The sequence below is a fragment of the Lutra lutra genome, chromosome 1 (assembly GCF_902655055.1).
Source record: "Lutra lutra chromosome 1, mLutLut1.2, whole genome shotgun sequence".
NCBI lineage: Eukaryota > Metazoa > Chordata > Mammalia > Carnivora > Mustelidae > Lutra > Lutra lutra.
Window position 1 is genome coordinate 106,914,830 of NC_062278.1, and position 11,839 is coordinate 106,926,668.

At 38.5% G+C, this 11,839-nt stretch overlaps 1 long non-coding RNA gene across 1 annotated transcript; it reads right to left on the reverse strand.

Annotated features, from left to right (window-relative positions):
• Positions 1 to 2,365: 2,365 nt before the first annotated feature.
• On the reverse strand, positions 2,366 to 11,125 carry LOC125082076 (uncharacterized). Its single transcript, XR_007121886.1, has 3 exons — positions 10,998 to 11,125; positions 7,211 to 7,215; positions 2,366 to 2,379 (listed from the first exon to the last, which is right to left on the reverse strand). It is a non-coding gene; the product is annotated as an uncharacterized LOC125082076 (long non-coding RNA).
• Between the last annotated feature and the right edge of the window lie 714 nt (positions 11,126 to 11,839).

Consider the following 11,839-nt stretch of genomic DNA (forward strand, 5'->3'; position numbering starts at 1 on the left):
ATGACTTTATTGTCTTCATGAAATTCCCAAGGCGAAAACCTCTTTGAGGGACTGGTATAGATCTGTGTCATGATAATTCTTTTTAATTATAATTTCCCCATTGTTCCTGTTCTCCCCTCTTTCAGTTTCAAGTAAGAAGGAAAGTCCTTCGTGTAACTGTAACTTCCTGCTTTGGGAATTTTTACCAAGCTGAAAACATGTACTTAGAAAGTCAGACGCTCTTCTGGCTTTTTGAAAAACCTAAGTCCGTAAAAGACATAACCCTGGAAGTCTTGGAGGGGAAGAAGAGGGGGAAAAGCATTTTTAAAATCAGAAAAGAGAGAGCGAGCTCAGATTCTGAGATTAGACAGAGAACAGATGTCAGTGGGTTCTGTGGAGCTCCTGAGACCTGTGGTACAGCTTGATGTCAGAGTCCACAGAACAAAGCAAGACTTCCAAGGGAAAGATTTATAGTGCTCCTAAGGAGGACAGACCCTATGCACAGGGCCTGGAAGAGTCCACCAAAATTCTGCTTCCCCAGGCATGGTCCAGAAGCGCACAGGCCTTCAGACCATGTTGATGAGACACAGGCATGCCCGCAGGAACCAGGTGGGCCATTGATCACTGATTAGACGGTCAGTATCTCCCCAGAAACTTAGCACAGTCCTGTGGCCAGAGCCAAACAAGACAGTGAGTGAATTCTCTGCCTATTCTGTGGGATGTGGGCGAAGAGTCAGATTTCAGCAGGTTTAGGGAAAATAAAGAAATGTGATATTTCCTGCATAGCTGTTTGTGACCTGAAATTCCTTCCCATAACAGATAGGCATCTGGAATGGATGGATGGCAACATCTGACATTCACAGACACAGTTTTAGTGGCCAGAAGAAATAAATTCAGGGGTGTCTGGGTGGCTCAACCAGTTAAAGGTCTACATTTGGCTCAGGTCATGATTTCAGGGTCCTGGAATCGAGTCCTGGGTTGGGCTCCTTGCTCAACAGAAAGTCTGCTTCTCCCTCGCCTTCTGCTCCTACCCTGCTTCTGCTCTCTCTCTCTCAAAATAAATAAATAAAGTTTTTTTAAAAAGAAAAGAAAGAATTTCAGATAACCATCCCCTCTTACAGAATTATATAGTAACAAGTTTAAATAAACAAGTAGAGGGGCGCCTGGGTGGCTCAGTGGGTTAAGCCGCTGCCTTCGGCTCAGGTCATGATCTCGGAGTCCTGGGATCGAGCCCCGCATCGGGCTCTCTGCTCTCTCGGGGAGCCTGCTTCCTCCTCTCTCTCTGCCTGCCTCTCTGCCTGCTTGTGATCTCTCTGTCAAAAAAAAAAAAAAAAAAAAAAAAGTATTTAAATAAACAAGTAGAGAGGTTTTTAAAGTTACTGGGACAGGTGCCTGGGTGGCTCAGTCATTAAATGTCTGCCTTCAGCTCAGGTCATGATCCCAGGGTCCAGCCCCACATCTGGCTCCCTGTTCAGCAGAGAGCCTGCTTCTCCCTCTTCCTCTGCCTGTTGCTCCCCTACTTGTAATCCCTCTCTCCCTGTCAAATAAATAAACGAAATCATAAAAAAAGAAATTATTGGGAGCAGTTATCATTCCTGTTCTGACTGGTTGGGGAATGTTGTCTAGTGAATTAAACTTCAAAGTATGGGAAAATTGGCAAATTGAATACAGTTTAGCAACTTTGATAGCTCAAATATGGAATACATCTGTATTTCTAGTATGTATCATGGGCTTTGAAGAGGCTTATTTAAGAATGTTATAAACGTAAAAGAAAGATCCTTCCAAAAGATTAAAAATCCAGTTTGTATTCCCAACATAGTTCTTACTGCTTAATAACATTACGGAAGCATGTAAGGTATATTCTACATGGGTCAATTTTTATGTTTTATTTTGACCTATGTGGAATCATTGGTGTAATTATTAAGATCCACATTGGAAAATCAAATATTTCAGTTAGTTAATGTTTTCATGCTTTTTAAATGTCAGAAGTCATAGTTAGAGAGTTTATTAACATAACAAGAAATTTAAGACATCGAGATTAGTGCATAAGATCAGATATGAGATACTGTCTCTTGATCTAAAATAATACTGATCAGCATGGGTTCCTTACTCAAATCAAGAGAAGCATTAATAATAACGTATAATCTGTTAATTGCAGATAAACTAAAACTATTAAATAACCTGAAATTAAATTTCATCTCTCATTCCAGATATATAAATACTATGGTATTTTTACCATTAAGAAGGAAGAAGGAAAGGAAAGATGGAAAGATGGAAGAAAGAGAGAGAGGAAGGGAAGGGTAAAAGCATAGAAAGAGAAGGAAGAAAGAAGGGACAGGTTGTCTTACCCTAACAATCTCAAAATCTAGTTAAGAGAAAAAAACACATCTTAAAATAAAACTCACAAAATGAGTGAACAAAATCACATTGCTGGGTTTGATGCCACAATCAGTTGATAAACAGGCTGAAAAATAAATAACCACTTAACATTTGTGGGATATTTTATCAGTTTTTATCAGGTGCCATAATGTATGTCAATATCAAATCAAGGGTAAGGAACCTGGAAAAGAATTGAGAACAGCTGGAACAGGTCATCAAGGAAGTGGTTCTTTACTGATTTCATCAAAACCAAGGTTACTTTTAGGATACCTGGGTGGTTCAATTGGTTAAGCGTCTGACTCTTGATTTTGGCTCAGGTCATGATCTCAGGGTCCTGGGATTGAGCCCGGAGTAGGGCCCTGCTCAATGCGGAGTCTGCTTCTCCCTCTCTCTCTACCCCTCCCTCTGCTTGTGCTCTTTCTCTCTCCCTCAAAACAAACAAACAAACAAACAAACACCCTCAAATTTACCTTTAATGTTTTTATGTCTCTTGCTTTGTTTTCATTTTCTACTTTTTTCCCCCACTTCTGTCTTCTCCTCCAGCAATAAAAACCAGTAGGTTTGTGTGATTTTGTAAAATGGGCAAAAGACTTGATTTGAGTCTCACCTGTGCCATTCCTTGTTGCTCTTGGGCTGGGGAGTTAAATTCCCTTCATTTCTGTTTCCCTACAGGTCAGGAGAAATAACAGTGCCAACCTCACAGAGTGACAATGATGGAAACAGCAGTCAGAAAACCAGCACCTGACACAGGGTAGGAATGAAACCAGAGGTGTGCATTATTCTTTCCCTTTTGGAAAAAGGATAAAAAGAGGAATCTGTTTTACAGAGTGCTTCTCAAACTTTATCACGTATATGAAACATCTAAGGATGTTGTGAAAATGCAGAGTCTGATTCAGTATTGGGGTGGGGCTTAAGATTTGGCATTTCCAATATTGCTGGTCCTGGAACCACATTTTGGTGAGTAAAGTTTTAGAGGCAAAAAGAACATGGACATGGTCAAAGTAGTAATATTAACATGTAGGGAAAGAAACCAACACTTACAAAATTCCTACTTTAGACTTAGAAATGTATATAGTACATACATAATTTTTTAAAAATAACTCTGAGACACAGGTTTTATTACCATTTGACAGAACAGGAAATCGAGGATTGGGTACACTGGTTCCTAAGAGATTTTGTAATTCTAAAGCTCACGTTGACTCCACACCTTGAGGGAGGACAGAAGATCAGAGCAACAGAAGGAGGTAAGGACACATGAGTCCACCCAAAAGGGGGTGGGCGTCAGTGACCTATAGAGGGAAAAGTGAATCCCCTGGGATTTAGGAGTGCATTTAATGGTGAGAGGTAGGCAGGTACAGTAAGCCGCTCACTTTCCCTCTGTCTCCCATATTCCTTCAAAAGCCAGAGGAACTGCTGTTCAAGATTCAACCCTTCACCTTTTCCGTCAAATCATCATTGACAGAGCAGTAGCACAACTATCACCTTCCATCCAATGCAGGTGTGGATCTGGGCCAACTTCACCTCTGCTAGTTGTTTCTATGGTTACCAAGATAAAGAAAATGCGAAGAGGTCGAAAGGCGGACAATGAAGTACTGCGTTTCCACAGGGACTTTTTCAACCACCAAGTTAGCGAAGAGTTCATATCTAATCTAAAGTTCACATTACCCTAGCAAACAAGAGCTGGAGCCAAAGAATGAGTCAATGATTATAATGAGGTCTAACAGGTGATAGTCACGTGACAAGGAAAACACACTGCCATAAATGTCTTACTGTAAGGCAGCAAGTATTGAAGTGTTTAGGTTCTAGAATCTGTGGACCTCACTTGGTACAGACACAAAAAATAGAACTATTTTTTATAAACTTTAACCCAAATAGACCCAGATTGATCAATTTCTTTAAAAGTTTTAATGAAGGGGTGCCTGGGTGGCTCAGTGGGTTAAAGCCTCTGCCTTTGGCTCAGGTCATGATCCCAGGGTCCTGGGATAGAGCCCCACATCGGGCTCTCTGCTCAGCAGGGAGCCTGCTTCCTCCTCTCTCTCTGCCTGCCTCTCTGCCTACTTGTGATGTCTGTCAAATAAATAAATAAATCTTTTTAAAAAATGTTTTAATGAAGCCTGTAAGTGTTAAATGGCAAGAATTCAAATGATGTGTTTTATTATAGTACCAACTCCCTTCTCTGAGGGTATAGGACCTGAGAAGAATTGCATTGGATGAGTCTGCTTCCCTGTCTTCATGGGTAAGATCTGGGTAACATGATCCCCTCAGGGAAATTTTGATTAAGGAATCAGAATAACACCAGGAAAATGGTAAAGGAAAACTGTCAAGAGAAAAGCAGAACCGCTTTATGACAAGGGAACTGACATGAATTTAGTACCATCTACATATGTTAATTTATTTCATTTTCACAAACCTGCGAACAGGGTGGTGATATGACCATTTTATAGATACTAGGACTGAGATTTAAATAAATTCAAGTAAAATAAAATAAAATAGAGATTTAGATAGATTCATTAACTTGCTCTTGGTCGTACTACTGGCAAGTGGCCGGGTCAAGATTTTAAAATGTTATAAACATAAAAGAAAGATCCTTCCAAAAGATTAAAAGTCTTTTGTAATGTGGGGATTGTGGTAGAAAGTGGTGATTACTTCCCTATATCAATTCTTTGCTTCCTTAACAGAATCTCAATTTTTATCTGGGATCACTGTTACTTGGAATAAAAGACTATTTCCCAACATTTTGGAGCTAATTGTGGGCGGGTGCCTAAGTTCTGGACAATGAGAGGTAAGTGCAGAAGTTAGGAGGGACTTTGGGAAGTACTGATCACCATTTCTCCAGTGTGGTCATCCTGACTCATTGGCCTCCCTTGCAAGTCCCTGGTTCTTAGTTGTCAGGCCACTCCCAGTGGGATTGGACTCCAGCTGTGAACACCCTCACAACTAGCTGAAACCTTTACCCTTCCCCAGCCCCAGCTTAATTCCTACCTGTTCTTCCCCAGGGGATATTGCTCATCTGCTCCTCTGAGCTCCCCATGATGAAAGGAATCCTGGATGCCATCTGAGCACCAAGGATCCTCTGTTCCTAGCTAGCTTCACCAAACCAACGACGGTTCACAACTTGTCCTTGGTGCCTGATCACACCTCCTTCCTGAACCTCTGTGGGACTGGAACCCAGCCCTGGGCCTCAGCAAGCTGGCTGGGGAGTTCACTATCTCCTGGCTCCTGCACCCTCTGTTTCCAGGACTGGCCCATGGTATGCCTCACCCCATCACAAACGCACCTCTTGGATTTACAGTCTTTGGCCCCAGAAAACCTGGAACTAGTGCTTCCTGCTCTTTCCCTTCAAATCAGATCCCTTTTGGCCACTGACGCCTGCATGAAACAACCTGAGCTTTGCTTCATGCCACCGCTCTACCCTCAACGAGATATTCCTAAACCGTTATGCCTTCCACAGAGCAAAACACCACATATGCTTCCTAGTTGGTATGTTCCTGGCCAGAAAGTCAAAAATCTGTCTCAGCTGAAAATGTTTCCTCCTTTCTTAGTGTCATCATTCAGAATGCCATTCTGTGAGGGAAGGAGACGGAGCAAGGGGCAGAAAACCCTTCTATAATAATGACTACGCCTAACCTGACCTTTATAGATTTTATCTATATATAAATATATGAAATAGGTCAGTTTTAAATCATAGAAGTATGCATAAAATCTGACCATTATTTTCTACTCTCTTGTCAAAAGATGTGAAAATGTATTCTAATGTAAAGATTCTAATTAGATGAAGAAAGGTACTAGGAGACACAAGTTGGCAAAGAGTCTATTTGAGAGTATTGTCTAAGTTGCAGTATGCAATGCCATAATTACATTTGTTTTTTGATCGAACAAATAGACATAAGGGCTGCTTATAAACTAATGTTTGTCTCATTAATGTCAACGAAGATCTAGTTCTTAAGTATGAATTCCCAGGGATGGCTCACGAGGAAAACTAATCCAGTGAAGGAAGGAAAGTAGGAGAGTTTATTGTTAATTATTTTAAACAATTTCAAAATCCTTAATTGCATTTGAGAGAAGAAAACCAATGGGGAAATGAATCATTCTTTCTGCTAGTGAAGTCAGAGAATGATATTATTGATCTGGAGTATACAAGAGAAAAAGGGTTGCAACTCCATTTTGGACATGCATAATTTCATTTAGCATAATTCTCCTCTGAAACCAATCTTCCAGGATTCTCTAGTAGACAAAAGATTAAAAAAAAATGAAATTGAGTAGGAAAATGTGACTCCCCTGCAGGTATTAAGTTAGACTCCTTAACTAGGTTCAGAAGGCCATTCAGCAAGAAAAAAAGTAGGATCAGGAGTCCTTTTATGTTGATATATGTGGATCTTGCCTTAAATAAAGATCTGAAAGGAGAATCAGTCTGCAATGACCTAACAAAATACATTTTTAATTTTTAAAACTATTATTCTGTGACATTTTTCTTGAGTCTCTTGAACATTTAGGCACTACTTCTTCGCAGCCATTGCTGTTGGGATACACCTCCATATTATCCAGTCGTATTGTCATCATATATCATCATAGGGTAATAGTTATCATCATGTGTAGTTGTCATCATATAATAGTTATCATCATATATCATCATAGGGTAATAGTTTTAGCTTATCTGGCTCCTTACTAGTATTATAAACTACTAGGGATCAGGGCCTATTTTATCTGTGCATTTTCAGTGCCTGGCATGGGAGCTGCCAATATGTACTGAATTACTAATAACCTTATTCCATAAATTAGAAGTACAAGACCAATATAAGATCAATATTTCTACCATTGGAATAATTTGCGGGGAAAATGGTGATGACAAAACTAAAACTTGTTTCCTCTAGTCTTTTCTCTAAGAAAGAATCAAATATCGCAAGTGGGATCATCTGTTCATGACTTTCAGAAGCACATTTTCAGGAATATAATTGGAAGAAAAGACCACTTTCCTATAAAATCATGGGGTCAGTGTTACAAAAACCTGGTGGTAATTTAAAAACTGCTTCTCTCTATTTGGGTTTTTCGAAATACATTTGTATCAGTCAGGATTCTCCAGAAAGAAAGAGGCTTATAAGAAATTGGCTCATGTGATTATGAAGACTGGTGAATCCAAATCGCAGTGTGGGCTGACAGGCAGAGACCCAGGAGAGTTGATTGTGCAGATGAAGTCCAAAGGGAGTCTGCTGAAGAATTCCCTCTTCTTGGGGAAGGGTCAGTTTTTGCTCTATTCAGGCCTTCAACAAATTGGCTGAAGCCCATTCACATTATGGAGAATAATCTTCTTTACTGACGAAAAATGTTAATCTCATCCAAAAACACCCTCCAGAAACACCCACAATAATGTTTGACCAAATACTTGTCATCCCATGGCCCATGTCAACAGTCAGGTTGACACACAAGATTAACCATCATACCATGAGGGTGGCAGTGTTTATCCAGGCTCTGTTCACTGTATATTCCTCTGCACAGTGAAGGTTCAGAGTAAATGTCACTGAATAGACTACCACTAGTTTTGTGTAATTGTGCATCGCATGGACTTCTGCTTCACAGAGACCTGGGTTTCAGACCCTTTTATGCTAATCTACCTGGGTGACACTGAGTATGTTATCTTGAGATTGCACACTTCAGTTTCTTCACTTGTATTTTAGAAATAAAAAAGAAATAATAATAATAATAATACCTACTTCATGAAGTCACAATGAGGATTAACATTAAATGCATGCAAAGCACTTAGCTCAGTACCGGGCACAGAGTGAGAAGTCAATAAATGTTCATTATTTTTATAGTGATTTGCACATGATGTTCTCCCCAACTGAATGATCAGTTTCTCAAGACAGAGAATTTATTTTTAATCTCTCTCAAGTCACACTCCATGCTTAATCCATCATATACCTTGAGAAGTATTAATGGGTTTAATTAGTCTCCGAATCGATGATTGCCTTTTATGATGAGAATGCCAGGGGCAGGACTACATTTTAATAACAGAATTTGTGCTCAGGTGTTTTTGGGGGTTTTGTTTTGTTTTGTTTTTGGGTTTTTTGTTTTTGTTTTTAAGAAACAAATGTGGAAAATAGTTCACATGTTATTGAAGTAGTAGGGGAAGCTAGACAAATCCATGAAGCAGAAATAAGCTCTCAATAAGCCCTGGTGAAAAAAGATAAGGTTCTCAAAGGAATAAAATAATTTAGAAATGGAAGGTCTGGAGCACATGTGCACCATTCCACAGGCTTCAGGCACACTAACTAATTGATGTGAGCTCTATTTGAAGAAACTCGGATTATTTTGAAGCAAATCCAAGATATCATGTCATTTCTTCTATATATATTTCAATATGCATCTTTAAAAAAAAAGAGTTCCCTTTTAAAATAACCTCTAGTCTATCAGTTCCTCCCAAATCAGAAACAAATTCCTTAATACTATTAATACCCCGGGCTCATATTTTCCTTTTAAAGACTTTTTAAATTTTTTTAATATTTTATTTTTTATTTATTTATTTGAGAGAGAGTATGAACAGGAAGAAGACCAGGGGGAGAAAGAGGGAGAAGCAGACTCCTGCCCAGCGTGGGAGCCTGAGGCAGGACTGGACTCAGGGCAGATTCCAGGACCTGAGATGATGGACTTGAGCCAAGCCAAAGGCAGCCAATTAACTGACTGAGCCACCCAGCAGACCCTAAAGCTTTTTAAAAAAGTTTGTTCAAATCCAGATACAACAAGGTCCCTAGATTGTTACTATTGTATATATCTAATCTATCTACATAGATAGATAGATATGTCTATATATATATCTTGAGGGCTTTTTTCTCCTGGATTTTTTTTTCCTTGCATTTTATTGTTGAAGAAAAGTCACAGTCCCACAGATGGCTCACTGGATTTTGCTGATTGAATATATCCATGAACATCACGGAACACATTCCTCTAGCCTGTGTATTTGCTATAAATTAAATCTAAGATGATCATTTTTTAGTTTTTTTAGTCCTTTATTTATTGATTTGTTGTCAGTGGAGGACAAAACTACCTCGTAGGTATTTGTATGATACCGTCAGAAAGTATGTGTCCAGTTGTCTCCCTGGGAAGCAGGCAGCCATTATGGAGCAATACCTCTATAGTGATATCCTAATTCTCCTATTTCTTCCTAATTTATTGGTATCATATTATAAAAGAGAAACCTTCCCTCATTACTATTGGTCTTTCTGAGGTATACAGGTCATAATAGCTTCATTTATTATCCTAATGACCATATAGTTTCATAGTGAAACTATACTTTCATTAAATTTAATAATTAAATTTTGTAAGTTTGACATTATTGCAGAATCAATCATTTCTCATCCACCATCAGCTGCTGAGTTATGTCTGGATTCTGTGTACTACACATTTATATCATGAAATAGATGCTCATTATCAATTAAGGTTGATGAAAAAATGTGGTCCCTAGTTTTTAAAGACGATCCACCAAAATTTTAATCTACACCCCTAATATTGATTATTTACATTGTAAAAATGTCTTGCTATGAATAAAGATATAATGAATGTACTCATCTTTTTATTTCCTTTAAATTATTTTCTTGGGATAAATTCCTCAATGGAACAAAGGGCTTAATTATAATTATGTCAATCATTCTTTATTGCCATATTCCTTTCTAAAAGGATTGTAGTAACTTAAGGGCCATCAAGAATGACAATATAATTTCACTTCAATGTTAACAATTGCTATAATAAGGTATACTTTTTTGCTATTGTCGGTAGATGTAAAATACTATTTTAAAGTTGCTTTCACTGGTATTTTTTTAATTACTATCAAGAATGAACATTATTTCCCAGGTATTTATTTACTATATAGTTCCTCTTGGTAGAAAAGATATTTTTCTCAAACTATTAAAAGGCATGTCTGAATAATATAACTATACAATAGGAGCAGGGAATTTCAGAATCCGCGTGAATTCTCACTTTCACTTGCTTCCTAGGAGTCGATATAAATATTTATGATTTAATTTACTTCCTTGTAAAATTGGACTGATTATACTTTAACCACAACAGAAGGTTGTTTAGAAAATTCAATGAGTTTACATACCTTAAATCTTATGAAAAAAGGAGTATCCAATCATTATTTTTAGTATTTAAAAAAATATGACTTTAAAATGTGAATCTAACACTACAAAAAGAAATGTTAATCCAGGAACAATCCTGAATTCTTTTTTTTTTTTTTGGGGGGGAGTAAATACACAAGATCTTTATTAATTAATAAAACAAAAAGAGGAAACAGAAGCAACAAACGAAGACCATACTGCTCATGATACATCAGCCACATGGTCAGAAAAACCAATTTCTAAAGAGCGACAGCTGGCTGGTGTCATGGAGTTTTATTGCATTCAACAGGGGAAAGGTAGATGGTTGGAATGAAAAAGATGAGCAGGCCTCTGATAGGAAGATATTATAGGGGCTCTAATCCTTAACTGTGGACTCCTCTTGTTACTTCCTTTGGAGCAAAAGATGGGAGAGGAGAGAGGAATTCTCCTTTATGACCTATATGACTTCTTGTGAGACAGATCAGTCCACCTAGATACAAAGAATCCTTGCATCCCCACAGGCCAGTTGCTAGTGCTCATCTTCTGTTAAACTAAAGTGCGGAAGCCATAGAGGGGATAGAGAGTAGCAAGAATGGTTGCTTTGGCCCCAAAGGCATCAGAGGATGGGGAGGACACTATCTGGGTCATCAGAGTCCTCTACATTCTGAGACTATCACATGTTTAAATGTTAATAAATAAATAAACTAAATATAAATATATAAATATATAATAAAAATATATAATAATAATAAATAAATATTATAAATAAATAATAAATAAAAATATAATAATATAAATATATAAATATAAATATAAAATAATAAAATAAATAAACTAAATAAACTATCACCTTCACCAGAGCGGAGCCGTCCAGACCATGGAACCCCTGATCCAAGCAGCCCAGCTCCTGCAGCTAAAGAAGAAAACCCTGGAGGACGCAGAGGCCATCTGCTCCCTGTGCACCTCTCTCAGCACCCAGCAGATTGTCAAAATTTTAAACCTTTATACTCCCCTGAATGAATTTGAAGAACGGGTGACCGTGGCCTTTATAACGAACAATCCAGGCACAGCTACAAGAGCGGAATGACCCTCAGCAGCTGCTCCAAGCACATCTTCCCGTCTTGTTTCCATTCAACCCATCCTCGCTGACCATGGACTCAATCCACATCCTGGCCTATCTGAACCTGGAGTTCCTCAGCGATGGTCTGACGAGGCACAGCCCCCGCCCCCGCCCGTGGCTCCATTTCCAGTGAGGGCAGAAGGAAGCCTCTTATATATGGTGAAGTGAGGGGTCTGTTAAATCTGTAAAAGACTGAGAGCCCCGTACAGAGTGCTGAACGATACGGATAAGACACATTTGGCATTATTTTTTTGAAAATAATGAATGAAATGAA